The sequence below is a fragment of the Vicugna pacos genome, chromosome X (assembly GCF_048564905.1).
Source record: "Vicugna pacos chromosome X, VicPac4, whole genome shotgun sequence".
Classification (NCBI taxonomy): domain Eukaryota; kingdom Metazoa; phylum Chordata; class Mammalia; order Artiodactyla; family Camelidae; genus Vicugna; species Vicugna pacos.
This window is the reverse complement of record NC_133023.1, coordinates 68,338,817-68,354,177: the sequence shown is the minus strand read 5'-3', so window position 1 is coordinate 68,354,177 and position 15,361 is coordinate 68,338,817.

The following is a 15,361-nucleotide window of genomic DNA, read 5'->3' as shown; positions in this document are numbered from 1 at the left end:
GCTTCAGGTATAACCCATGTGCTTTTCAGACTGCTTCATCTATGCTGGGACTTTTGGAGCAAGTGAGTTTTTGTATATACCCTTTAAGAGTAGTTTTTTTGTTTCCCATAGCCCTCTGGTTCTCTTGCACATAAGCCTTGCTGGTTCGAAATGGGGATTCATCTACTCAATGCAGATCCTCTGGGCTGGGGATTTCAGTGTAGGTTGCAAAGCCTTTGTTCCTTGGGGAGGATCTCTGAGGCTATAGCATCCCTCCTGCCTTTGGATTGCAGTGCCAGGATTGTGGGTATCATTCACACCATGTTTGCACCCCTCCTACTTCTTTCAGTATGACTTGTTCTTTTTATCTTTAGCTGTGGAAAAATGTTCTGTTAGTCTTCAGGTTATTTTCAGAGATGGTTTCTCTGTACATAGTTGTAATTTTGCTGTGTCCATGGGAGTAAGCAAGCCCAGAATCTTCCTACTCCACCATGTTGTTCTGTCCTTTACAATGCAATTAATTTGAACTCTCCTAATGAAGCATTTATGAAAGTTGGGTAGAAGCTGATTTCTAGTTTACCTTTGTTTAGCAAAGCTTTTCTTCAAGGGTTGTGCACATTAATTGAATAAACATAATTGTAAGACCAGTCTATAAAATACTCAAGAATACATTGTTGAAATACCCTTAACAATTTTTTAAAAAACTTATTTATATATGATTCATATTCTTTTTGCAATATAGATGTATATATTATTTGAAAATAGAATATGTCATATATAACATTTTTCTTGTGGGAAGTCTCCTATAGCTTTCTATTTACCCAGTCTTTCTCAAACATTACAGAATATCTGAATCATCTAAAGAGTATTTGAAAACAAAAATTCGTCACTAGAGCATTGTATCTAGAGTTTTCACTCCATAGACCAGCTTTAAAAGGCCTGAAAATTATCCTCAGCCTATTTGGAGATGTAAAACTTAATGAAAATAAGTCAAACTTTGAATGCTTCTACCTGCAACTTCAGTATTTTCATGTCCTGCTTGTTCATACTTTTAAATCAAATTCCACCATACATCACTCAGTCACCACCATTCTATTGACACTCAATCCCATACTGATCTATAAATCATCAAATCTGACCTCACCCCTCCTTACAAATTCTACACACACACACACACACACAGACATACACTTTACCAAATATTCCACTTTTCTTTCTGAAGCTCAAAAATAATCATCAGAGAGTTACTTGTACATATTTTAACTCTACCTTGAATAATCTTTTTACTTTTTTCCACTCTTAAAAACCTAGATTTTTCTGCAGCTCTCTCAAGTAGACCCTCCTTTCAATCCCATAATGTCCAATGATCCTGTCTTCTGTCCCACCTCAGCTACCCAATCTCATGGTCCTATCTTAGACTATTGGCTTTCAAACTTTTGGGACCCTTACAGATAACTACTAACTCATGAGTAAACCAAATATCTGCAAAATGTTGGATAAAAATCTTGCAACCATGCTGGTTGGATTCACTGTCAACTTATGAAATTATTTCTCAAGTGGTTATTTAACACTGACAAAAATTCCATTACACTTTCTTAAAAATTTAATTTTCCTCTCTAAAATCAGATATTTTAATATTTTCTCCTCAAATTTCTAGTCAGAACAACCTACCTCAGCTAATGACCTTGACATTAACTTTGCAGAAGTATAACATGCAATCAGGTTATACTGTCTTTGCCTTTTAGTTTTATATATTCCACCAGCCCTTCTACATCCATGATCATATATTCTGCCTTTCCTTTTAAGACACTAGAACAAGTGTTTCTTTTCTTATTTAAGCTATCTCTTCCACTTGTTCCTGAATTCCACACCTTCTTATCTTCTCATTGGCCCCATTCCTTCATTTATACTTGTTTCACTTTTTAAAATATCAATTTCTCTGTCTACTGACTCATTTCTCTCAGCATATATTTATGTATCCATATTGTTTGTTTTCAAACACACCACCACCATCACCACCACCACCACCACCACCACTAGCTTGCATCCAGGTCCTCCTGCTTAGAGGAATGGAATTCTGTTAGCCATATCCTATCCTTTCAAGACTATCTCCTTCTAAAGTAACAGTATTTTTTTTTCTATTTTATTTATTTCTGATTACCAAGCTACGCATCTGTCTAGAGGAAATGAGTTTGTTCAATTTACAAAATAGTGCTCCCATGATAGTCTAACAAAATTCTATCAATTATTTAGTGTTTTGCTTGCTTGATTTTTTTCACACATTTCTTTCCTGAGTTAGCTCATCCAGTTCCATAGCTTCAAATATAATTTGTTTGATGACCTCTCCCTGTACTCTGGATTTTTTACACAACTGCTTACCCAAGATCTTCACTTGCATGTCTAATGAGTATCTTAAATTCAACAATACTAAAACAGAGCTATAACTTCACTCTCAAATCTGGCCTCCAAAATATTGTCTACTCAGTGTTTCATTCCACCCACACTTGTATATCTGAAAGAAACCTCCACATGGCAGTCAGAGTTACCTTGACAAGACTTAAATAATACTCTTTCCCTGCTTAACACTCCGCAATGGGTTCTCATTGCATTCATAATAGAATCTAATATCCATACAATGGTCTGCACAACACTACCTGATCTTGCCTCTGCATACATCTTCTATCCATAAGACATTTGGTCCGCAACAAAAAGTCCTTGAGATTAACTTCTGTTAAAAACCATTTGACTTGGATCAAATATGCTCATTGATATTATGGAAAAGATCAAATTTCAAGCACCTTTTGGCATAGACCAAATGCCTTATGGACATTTTGGACAAGACTAAATATCTGCTAACCTTTCTATCAGATCTACTTCCTTTCTTTCCTTGCTTCTCTAACTTCCAGACTCAATGGATTTCTTTAGGTATTTAGTAGTACAGGGTTTTGCAGTTTTCTGATCCTTGTTGCTTAGAATTCTCTTCTACTCAAACTTTACACAGTGGATTCCTTCTCATCATTCAAGTCTAAATTAAAATATCAACTCTTTAGAAATACTTTTCTTGAAATTACCCCCACTAATGGCCTTACTGGCCATGCTATCAAGTCAGTCTCTGCTATATTGCCTTATTTTATTTTCTTTATAACATTTATTTACTGAAGTTATTTACTGATTTGTTTGCATGTTTATTTTTCTCCACTAGAATATACATTACCTAAAGGCTAGGATCTTCTTTGTTTTTCTCTCAGCTGCAGTCTTAGCACTAGACACATAGTAAGGATTCAAAATATATTGACTGATTGACAGAATAAAGTGATGTATTGAAAAATATGGACTTACAACCTACTTCTGTCACAAAATAGACCTTAAACAGGTTATCAAATTCCTCTGAGATTTAATTTCTTTATTTATAAAACATAAACAATAGTGATGCCCACTTTTTAGCATTTTTCTGCAGTTTAAATGTTATAATGTACGCAAAAGTGTTTGTAAAAGTACTTAGCGCATATTTAGAGCTCTGTTACAGTTTATAAAAATATAATACAATTTTTACATGAATTATATAATTCTTACATGTCACTAATTAGGACTCATCATCTCAAATGATCTAAATTAATATTTATTTATTATCCATATATTAGAAAAAAACTATCTAATCACTTCTTCAAATATCAAAGCATGCAACATTTGAAAAATATATATTGAATTGAGATATATTAAGTGTAAATAAGTTTATGAGCTTGAACAGAAGGGATTTTTTTTGTTAAGATCTAAGCCAATTTCAATTATTTTCTGTAATATCTTTGCTTATTTTATGGCTTTACATTGATTTATGTAAATATATAAAGATTGTATATTGTCAATAAGCAAATGAGGGTTAAATAGTTTAGTAATTAGCCAAATTATGTGTCATTTGTATAACAAATCATGCTCTAAAATTTGCAATATGGCTAAATTAAAACCCTAATGTTGTATCTTCCCTATAGATATTTTTGCTGTGTTTCAGTACATTTATAAAGAGACAAAGAGCAGAGGACTCACCATTGAGCTATGTGACATTTTTGCAAGATTTTAAAATGGATAATAAAATCCAGCAAAAATATAGCACTACTGGAGCTACATAATTTGGACACTGTCCTAATGCAAACTGCCATTAGAAACTGTATTAGCATAGTCATTACTGCTAGTTGGTACTATACAAAACACACTTAAGAATGAATGACCACATAGCCTAAGAAGCAATCCAATAAATGTGAAAATTCATTATATAGTATTCCCCACTGACAAAAATTAATGTTTTCTCAATGGCTTACAACATATTTAGTAGATAAAAGGGAAACAGTGTTAGTGTGCAATAAAATGTAAAATAAAGAAAGCATTAGGGTCAAATTCTCTCTTTAATTTCAATACCTTGGGGCTTCAATCTATGTTAAATTTATGATATCCTGATATAGGTGTGAGAACTGCTATAGTGAACCAGTCTTATTGGACTTTAGAGTTATCTGTGCTTCATACAAATTTTAAATTATGAAATATGCATGTTTTATATTAATGATAAGTGAAAACTGAATTTAATTTTATATTTAGGTACATGAACCTGGATTGAAAGAGCAAAATGAACCATTTCCAAATGTTATACAAAACAAATGTGGACAAAGCTTTATGGGACAGAATATTGAATCTTCTGTGTGGCATCTAAGAAGTTAACCTTTATTCAATCCTATTAGCTTTTAGAATACACTTCACAAAACAATGATGATTGTGCATCTTGAAACCAAAGGCCTTCAAACCAAACATAAAACCAATTTCACAAATTTTATTTTCTGGTGAATATGGATGTGATAATCTAAAGCAGCCATTTATTGCACAAATGTATTCAACAGTTAAGCAGCTTTAATTATGACTTTTCATTCACAGATTTCACTACGACTTTTCACAGGTTTTAAGAAAATAAATGATATTTAAACTAAATCCTAGACTGCAACATTAAGATGAAGCATAGAAAACACTATTGAAAACATTCGGAATCTATGAGAAAAGATCCAGCTTCAGAAACACACACACACACATTTTAGTAGTTCTTCATCAGAGCTAAACACAAAATTTCTTTTTCTTATTTTCTTGTTGGTGTTTTTCTGCATATAAGCAATTAAAAACTGTTTAATGTCAACACTGTAGGGAAATAAAATAAATTTCTGGTTCTCCGAGGGAATGGGCAATTTAGGAGGGGATAAAATAGGCTTTGTGGATCCAAAACAATTTAGGATGCATTTTCTCAAAATATTGTTGGGCAGAATCATAATTGTTTTCAGTTGATTATCAACAGAGCAACTTCTAATAGCTAGAAGAACTAGCTTGCCATTAGCTACTACCACAAGATGCTATCCCTCTCTTAATTATACAAGTCATACTCAAATGCACTTTCTGGATCAAACATTATTGTTTAGAAATTCCATGTTTAGATGTATTGCTTATTGCTTAGAAATTTCCTAGGACATGTTTGGACACACTTTCTAAATACATTCCATTTCTTTTTCTTTAATAGTGAATATATAGCAAAAATCATATGATGCATGAAAGAAAAAAAATAAATCAATTTAAAAATGGGAATATCCCACTACAAAAAAAAGGGACAAAGAATTTGATTAGTCAAGTAACCAAAAAGCCCCAAAAAACAAAGGAAAAATAAACACATGAAAACATATTCTCTTTTACACATATTATTTGATTATAATCAAATAAATATATTTTAATAATCATATGCCATATCATTAACCAATAACTAAAAATTATATTAAATTAAAAATGGTAATGTTGTTAAAGGCATAGGGACACAGGGACATACAAGTTCTCACAAATAGGTTTTGGAATATAAATTATTAAAACATTTTTAACAGGAAAAATTATCTTATGTATATTAAAATAGATGGATAAATGAACAGATGGACAGAGAAGATAAGTAGCTAAACATGTATATGTAAAAATAAAGAGCAAGTCCACTTTCTTTCTTTCTTTTCTTTTTTTTTTGAGTAAAGGCAGATTTATTTAGAGAGATACATACTGCACAGAGTGTAGGCTGTTTCAAAAGGTAAAAGAAAGGCCACAAGGTGTGGGGACAGGTGCTCAGATTAGTGTAAAACTAGGTACACACCCCACAGACAGAGTGTGGGCCACCTCTGAAGAGGAGGGAGAGAGAGAGGCAGCCAGAAGTTGCCCTGTTTCCAGTTTTTATGGGCTTGGTGGTTTCATATGCTACTAAGTGGAAGGGCCAGTCTAACTAGCCTGGGGAAAGAGCTGGGATTCTCAGGAAGTTGGCCATTTCCCACTCTTTGACCTTTTGTGACTAGCCTTAAGACTGCCATGGTGCCCGTGGATGTGTTATTTACCATGCTAATATATTAATGGTCATATGATGAAACTCAAGGTCTATTAGAAGTCAAATCTCCCACCATTTTGAACCTCAAGGCCTACTGGGGGTTGAATCTTTCCCCATTCTGGTGTTATTTGCTGTGTTATTCCTTGAATGGCTGTGCCCTGCCCCCTTCCTGTCTCATTCCCCCTCTCAGAGATTTTACTCCCATAATCTTATGGGGTGGCAGGGGGGTGATGGTCCATCTTCTGAAACTACTTCCAGGCTGAGTAGGGGCATTGACCCTGCCTAGCAAGGAATAAGAATCTCTGAATGCCTAATCTAGGAGCCCCAAGGGCAGGACAACTGTTTGTTTTTGTGTCTGAGGGCCGAGTCCACTTTCAATAACATTAAGAAGCATAAAGTATTCAGGAATAAATTTAGTCAACACAGTTAAAAACTTATACTCTGAGAACTACAAAACAATATAAAAATAAGTTAAAGCCTAAATAAACCAAAATAAACCCAAAGGTCATGGATAGGAGAAAATATTTTTAAAATGGCAATCTCCCTAAATTGATCTACAGATTCAATGTAATCCCTATTAAAACCCCAGCTGACTTCATTGCAAAACTTTGACAAGCTGATCTTAAAATTCATATGAAAATGCATGAAACCTAGAATACACAAAATAATCCCTTTTTATCCCTTATCCCAGTCAAGTTGACACATAGAGTTAACCATCACATTAAGTAAATATAAATAAAAATTTGGAGATGACAACAGGGCTGGAATAATTGAAAGGGAGGTAGTAGAAATTCCAAGTCAATAATTTTCTAATTTTTAACAAGAAAAAATATTTTCTACTTTTATTTTTCAAATTTAAAATTCAAGGATTTTTAGTTAAGCATTGTATTTAAAGTTATCAAAATAATCACAAAAAAGAAGTCGTACGTATTTCAAATTGTGAGAAAGTTAAAACCAAAAAGATGATGGAAAACTCACAATTTTTAGCAAACAATTGAAATAAAAGGAGTACAGCCCAAGCTTGTAGTTTATCAGCATTCAGGTAATTTTAAAACACTTACCTATTAAAATATGTATATTATTGTGTGAAACAGGAAGATCCAGCTACCAATTCCAAGTGAGGATTCCTACTGCATGGAGAACAGCAAAAATCAAAACAATACCACCTACCAGAAGCAGGGCCCTACAGACCTTGGCCCACTGCATCTCATACAGGTTCAGAATTACCAAGGAAAACTCAGCACACAAGGCACTGGTTGAAACAATGTTTTCCTCACAGAAAAGGGAAGAGATGCAATGAGATCAGCATCTATAGTGTGTACTGGTTTCCCATGGACAGAGGGTCCTTCCTGATAGTCATCACTAGATGATGGACTGTATATATCCCCCTCCTACTGCAGACCCTGTTTCTGTCCCTCTGTGTGCAGATATACTGATGGGGCTGGCCAAGTGTCATGTGATGCACAAACATAATCAATACCAGGAAGTCAACTTCATACCCAGAACAGGAAAAAAATTTTCTCCTAAGAAGGAAGAATCTGGAGCCACGTGATAGCTTGGTACTTGGCTTCCATATAGCAGAATGTTCCAGGCTGAGGACACTGTTGAGCAATGCCAGAGAGGGGTAGCAGGTCACACACATACCCAATGGCTACTTTCCCACCAGTCCAACACTTGACGTTCAGCTGGATGCCAGGGGAAAGAATAACAGAGCATGTCACATTCAGTGGGACTAACATGAAGATGTGTGTCCCATATGGCCCATGAATTATTTGAATGGGAGTAACTGACTCATAGGGCCTCCCTGACCAACTGAGATGGCACTTGAACAGGTCCACTGATATGACCTGTTCAAGGAGGATGATCAGGCCTCTGTGATGTATGGTTCTCAGCCAGGAGCTCCAGGTGCCAGGGTTTAGCCACCTAAAAATGTTAAAGAACGAATCTAAAGGGGACAGTGGGTACACAGACAACAACTATCCCATTTGAGCATGGATTTTCTTCAATAAATCAATCTGGATCTTCCCTGAATTGTTGACATACCCACGGTAAGAGATATTGGCTATAACACAGATGTCACTGTGTTCTGCAAACAGATGATCAAAGGCAATTTTGTTATCCATTACCACCTTGGCTAGTGAGTTCAGTGACTCCTGTTGCTCCTGAATGGCCTGGGCAGTAGCATTAGCTATTTCTGTCATAATCAATGAGAGGTTGTGTATCATCTTTTGTAAGGCCTGTAAACTATGACAGTATTAAAGTGTGCATAGCTAAGTGGCATCAACTGTTAGTTTCCCCCTGAAGTGTGTCATGTGCCACCCTGCAATAAGCTAGCAGAATGGGGCCCCTCTAATCCTTTGTGTGGTTGGCCACACAGACAATGGGTCCCAGAATCTTGAGGCATCAAGAAACTTCTCCCCAGGGGAAGTCATTCCAGTTTCCAGTAATAGTCCAATCATTTAGTAGGCAACCTCCTGACCAAATGGCTAAGCATTTGACATGGCCTGAGAATCAATAAAGATGCAGCAAAGCATGCTGGGTGGGTTGGCCTATTGAGCATCATTATCCAGTTTTAGTTAAGAGAATGTCATCTGTGGAGTGGATGACCATGGTGGCCCAGGGAACTCCAACAGCTTTCAGTGTCTCAGAATCATAGGTAAACCAGGCCATGTCTTCAGCTAGAGCCTATTCAAATCATGGCCTAAATTTGTCTAGGTGTAGGACCAGGGCATTCTCTACTGGGCATTCTCTCCTGGATGCTCTGTTCTCTCTGTTAGGGTAGCCACTTGCTCACATAGTTTACTGACACCTTGGGGTCCAGGTCTGACTCAAACTTGGACATACCATTTCCATTTGATTATCAAGCTCTGCTGGGCTTGTACAATTGTACTAGTGGTATTGAGAACTCAGGTAAGGATGGGTATCTCAGGCTTTATAGTCACATGAGATACTTGGGCAGTGAGACATTCTGTGTACACTAGAGCTTAATAGTAAGTGAAAAGCTGCCCTTTGAAGAGTATATATTGTGCAGTGGCTCCAGAAAACTCCACTGTCCAGCATCCAAGAAGCCTGTGCACCTCAGTGGTGATATCCTGCTGGCCCAGACTCAAATTAGTCTGTGTGGTGGTTGCAAACACATGCAATTCCTCAATGGGACCCAAAATTAAGATATCATTTATATAGTGTATGACCAAGACTTGTAGCAAGATTTGGGATGGTTGTAAATCAAGTCCCAAACTTTGATGACAGATGGCTGAGGAGTTGAGGTAGCCCTGGGGAGGGGAGTGGACAATGAAAGTGTATAGCAAGTAATTTCACGTGAAAGCAAATTGATTTTGACCTTTCTCCCACAGGAAAATTGATTTTAAAAAGAAAGACACAGACCAAGTCTATAACATTATACTGATTTCAGGTATACACTGCTACCTTCCCCTTAATGGTGATGCTACCTGGCAGAACAGGGGCCAGGGATAAAACCTTTGCATTCAGCTTGTGATAGTCTTCAGTCAGCCATGATGCCCTAGAGGCCTTTTTAATAAGCTAAACTGGGCAGTTTAATTGTGATAAAGTGGTACAAAGCGCACTTGCTTGCATCATGTCATGGATTAAAAGGATAACATCTTTTTCTCTCCAGCCAGGAATACAGTAGACCGTTTGTTGGGTCACACCTCAGGGGTAGAATAATTCTGGTAGGGAGGACGGGCATGGAGGTAGGTACCAAGCTCCCAATGATGTCTCAGATATTGCCCTTGGGAGGTGCATATCTCAAATGATAAATTTGTTGTTCAATGCCACAAGAGGCTAGCATGTCAATACCTATAATGCACTCAGTGGTAAGAACCATAATCACTGGTGCCCAAAATGGTCTAAAAGGCCCCATTCATAAACACATGCTATTTGTCTTCCATGGAATATTCCACCTTCCCCAAAACCACTCAAGGCCACCATTTGACCCCTACCCTTGCAGGGACCTGGAATAATAGTCACCTGAGCATCTGTGTCTAATAACCCTATGAATGCTGTGTCCCCTGATGTTCCTCTCCACTCTCACAGGGGCAGAGGACCTTCAGTTCCCAGTGGGGGCCAGAGACCTTGGACTCATCCCTAATCATTCTTCTTAAAAGGGGTAAGGTTGGGATACAGTTGGAATGGTTTAGCTTCTTTATTTGAATCTTGCTTCTGATGGTAATCAAAACCACCATCTTCCTCACTATTCCAGCTGGGCTGTCACAACTCTAGCCACAGCATACTTTTCTTCTTATTCCTTAATAGCTTCTACAAAGATTTTCAATTCTCATTTAAGGGGTCCCTCTTCCTCTTTATACCAAGGTCTTTGGTGGAAATTCCTTCTATGTCAGTCTTACCATTCCTTGTTCTACAAGTCACAGCCATAACTGAACATAGTGTGATGGGCCAACACCCTTTGGTTTCTCTCCTTTTGGCCCTTGGGAGTAGGAATGGCTACCTGTTTCAGGTTTTTGCCCATCAGTTCTCTTATCTACAGCTATGGAGATTACCATCTTGCCAAGCACCCATCCCACCACCACAAACAAATAGGATGTTGTGGTGCAGTTTCTCTACCACCTTACCTACATCACCCCAGAACACAGTAGAAAAGACAGAGAACTCTTCCATTGTGGGAGACTCTGCCTCATAAAGACCTCTAGGGCTGTACAAGACAGGGTAGCTTTGTCTATGTTTTGGTGAAGGCAGAGTTGTAGAGCCAAGTGTCAGTAGCCTTGGTCTCTCAAGAGTCATAATGGACTTCTGGAAAATTTTCAGGGGTCCTGCTACTGGGAAAATCTCCTGACATGGGGTACACTGCTCTCACACTCCAAGCCACCCAAAACAATATCGGCATCAGTTTATCTCAGTCCTGTTCCTCTTAGGTGTCCAATTCAACGTGAGTGAAAATACACTGCAGCAGGGGATCAGTAGGCAACTTCCCCAAATTATATCATTCTACTTGTGTCTGCAAGACCCTCTTACCAAACAGGCACATCAACCAGGCAGTATGGGACTCCCTTGGATTCAGCCCATATATATATCCTCGAGTTCTGACCTCTCAAAGAAGGAGCACTCATCCAGTAGCAACACCATTTGAGGTTCAGCATTGTGTGAAAACAGATCTCACCTGCAGGCAGCCTCACTGGTTAGAGCTCTTTCCTAGGGGCTTTTGAACCCTTGCCAGCTTTGGTCTGCATATCTTGATATGCTAACAGTTTGGGCGATTGGTCTATAAGCAGCAAAATGGCCCATAGCCAGGGGATGGTTTTTCTGCTCTTTTGGGGTCCTGCTTCCTATATCTCCACCTTGATCTGTTGTCCCATTTACAAAGATTTATTAAATTTTATTTGTTTACATGTGGCCAGAAGGAGGCCAAAATTTCCATCAGCCAGTCATGCCCAAAGAGCTGACACCATTCTGGTACAACAGAATGAATTAGCCCTTGAATTTCCATCAGGTCATAGTTAGACTTATTGGTGACCCTGCTCACTATGCCCAACTACGAAGTAGGAAAATCTAGCTACCAATCCCTAGTGAGGAGTCTGACTATGCATGGAGGATGGAGAGATCATAATGATGTCAACCACCAGAACCACTGGAGTCCATAGTCCTTGACCCTCTGCATCTTCTGTGGGTTCCAAGTCACTAAGGAGGATTCACAAAGTGCACAGATTGGAACAATGTTTTACTCACAGAAAAAAGATGCAGCAGGATCAGCATGTGTAGTATATACTGCCCTTCCATGGTCAGCAGGTAATCCCATGGCCTCATGGTCATCACAGTACAATGGACTGCACACACAGTGCTGCAGGTGAAGAGCCATTCCTGGGGTGGGGCAAAGGTGGAGAAATAAGCTCTATCAAATTGTATGAATTGCTGCCAAATCTGTATTCAAATAAAAACCCATACTCATGAGTTCAAAGTTGATTTATTAATAAAGAAATAATGAGAATAATGAAATGTCAATAACATATTAAACCATGGAGACAGAAGGAAGGAATTAGGAAAGGAGCAGAATTGTAAAAAAGAATAGAGCATGGAAAATAGCTGAAGTGATAAATCTAACAGCAATTTATTTAAGCCAATTAGTTAATTAAGTGAATAGCTATATATCTGTTTTGGCTCAAGCACAACAGAAGTTCAATGATGTGATTAACATCTCAACAGATACTAAAAAAGCAATCAATAAAATTAAAGAAATCAAATTTTATCCCTGGAAAACCCAAAACAATCAACTGAAGCACAATTATAATTGTAAGTTCAATAAAGTAGCAAGTTACAAAATAAATACATGGAAATAAAATTGTCAATTAATTCAAATAAAAATCATTAAAAATGGAATGCAAAAATATTCCATTTTAATAGAAAAAACAAACTTTACTAACTGAAACTAAATTTAAAAAGATATATGAGGACTAAATAAAGAATATTACAAAACTTTACTAAGGGTCATAAAATTAAATTTGCCTAAATGGTGATACATATCATTTTGAAGAATAAGAAGGCTCAATATTATAAAGTTCACCATCATTCTTAAATTAAAAATTCAATTAATCAAAAGCCCCCTTTTTTTTAATTTGAAAAAAGATTCCAAAATATACTCTGTCAGAAAAACTACATACAAACACAGAGACACAAATAGCCTGGTAAATCTGAAGAAAGGTCAAACTATATTAATTTAAAACATACTTTTACTATAAGAGTAAATGGATTGAGTAATGGAACAGAATATTGAGAAAACTGACATGAGAAAATTCAATGGTTTGGTAGCAACTGGATAGTCCCATGAAAAAATAAAATAAAATTATACTCTTACTCCATTCCTAACACCAAAAAAGCCAGAAATATACAATATTGAACTATTAAAAATAAAATAGAGAAATACTAGCTTTTATAATACTATCAGGGCCTATTTCTAAGTATGACATGAAAGTCAGAACACATTAAGAACAATATTGGATTTGAATAAAATAAAGTTCTACTCCTGGGTAGGTGAGCAGATTTTACATTATAAATCTATTCTTACATTCCAAGCTCTTTAAGTTTCTGGATATCTTCCTCCAGAGGATTACCAGGGTAGTTCTGGAATTTCAACTTATTTATCATAGGCCATCTTTTCCTTTATGTTTAAGTCAACCAAGAGAATAGATAGTTTAAGCAATTTCTAACCCTTCAAACTATAACACTGAATCCAGAATCTCTGCTTTTTGGGCCCAAATCAGTAAATTGAGCCTAATACTCAAAGGACTCATAATTAAAATCTCTAATGGATCCTTACAAATTAATAAGAAAAAATATGGAAAATCCTATAGAAAAAATGTGCAAGAGACTTGAACATGCAATTTAAAACAAACAAACAAAAAGACACTTAAATGTACAATAAAAAAAATTAAAATCTGTTCAAGATCATTAGTGGCCAGAAAAATGAAAATTAAACCCCAATGTTATCTAACTGTAAAACTACCTGAATTGTTGAAAATAATAGGACCAATGCATATGATTAGTAATAGCGAGGATGTGGGATACTTAGAAATTTCTTATGGTGGTAGAGGTGCACATGTTTACAGCCAAATTGGAAATTGTTTAGTATTACTTACTGAAGTTATTTTAAGCATATTCTATGACCTAGTAGCTTTAGTCATAACTATATTCCATGGAAATACATGCATATATGCTCCAAAAGCCATGTATAAGAATGTTCATGTCAATAAACTAAAACCATTCAAAGTGTTTATACAATAGCCCAAATATATTTATAAGTCTACCACTGCTGTATGCAACATGGATTAATTTCACAAATATAATGCTAAGTGAAATAGGTCAGACAGAAAAGCTGTATGGTTTTATATAATTATAAAAACAGGCAAAACTAATTTATGACTTTAGAAATCATTTTATGATTATATTTGGGGAGGAAGAATAGGAGATTATTCAAAAGGTATAATAAGAAAGTTTCTGGGATATTGGTAATAAGGTATATTTTTATTTTGCAGGTAGCTACACTGGTGTGTTAATTTATGAACATTCATTTAGCTGTACTCTGGTGATTCATAAATTCTTCAATATCATTGTTATTATTCAATAAGAATGTTACAAAAAGGTAATGTCATGTCATTTTTTTTTATTCTGGAATTTCTGGCACAAAATTAGAAAAGATGAAAGTAGTCATGCTGTTGAAATTTTTCCTCTTTTATACAATTGAAAGTCAAGTTTAAATTCCTCAATTATTTCTTAGGTTCAATTACAATTATTTAAAGAGCTCTGCAAATTACTACACACATTTGCTATGCCATTTAAGACCTGTAAGTCCAGCATAATCTACAATTGTTCACACAGCAGTCTGACATAGGAAGCAATAGGTAAAGGTACAGATGTGGTTTTTACTTCCAAATTTGTAGGTTCAAAATTTGCTTCTATGCTTAATAATTTAGTCACCTTTATGTGCTTAATATGATACCCTCTTCCTTTCCCCTTCAGATCAGTATCATTCTAGTGCACAAAGATCTGGGGATATCACTACTGTGCATATCTCCTCAAAAAATCCTCTCTCTGTCTCTGCAGAAATAGCACTGAACTACAACACATCAATCAGATCTACTTCTGAGTCAACAAATCCAACTATAGAGATGCAATTTGTTATAGTCTACTTGCAAAGCCAAGCCGGTATTCACCAGTTTTCACTGCTTTTCCCTGCACCCCTCCAGCTATTACTTAAAGAACTAAACCTCTTAAGATTAGTACTTTAAATCTTAATCCTAATTTTACAGAAGAATTTTTATGTGCTAGTAGAAAACCAAACCTCTAGACTTCTGGACCACTGTTCCTAGAAGTCAGGACCAATATTTTGAGAAATAATGTATGATAAATATTGATTGTCTTCCAATTCTTACCATTCCTCTGTTGTATTGTAGCCATCAGAATGCCTAGATTTAGCTGCTTTTATGGGCCCTGAAAGTTTAAGCCAACCAAGATCATCTCTATATTTAGATCAAATTTCAC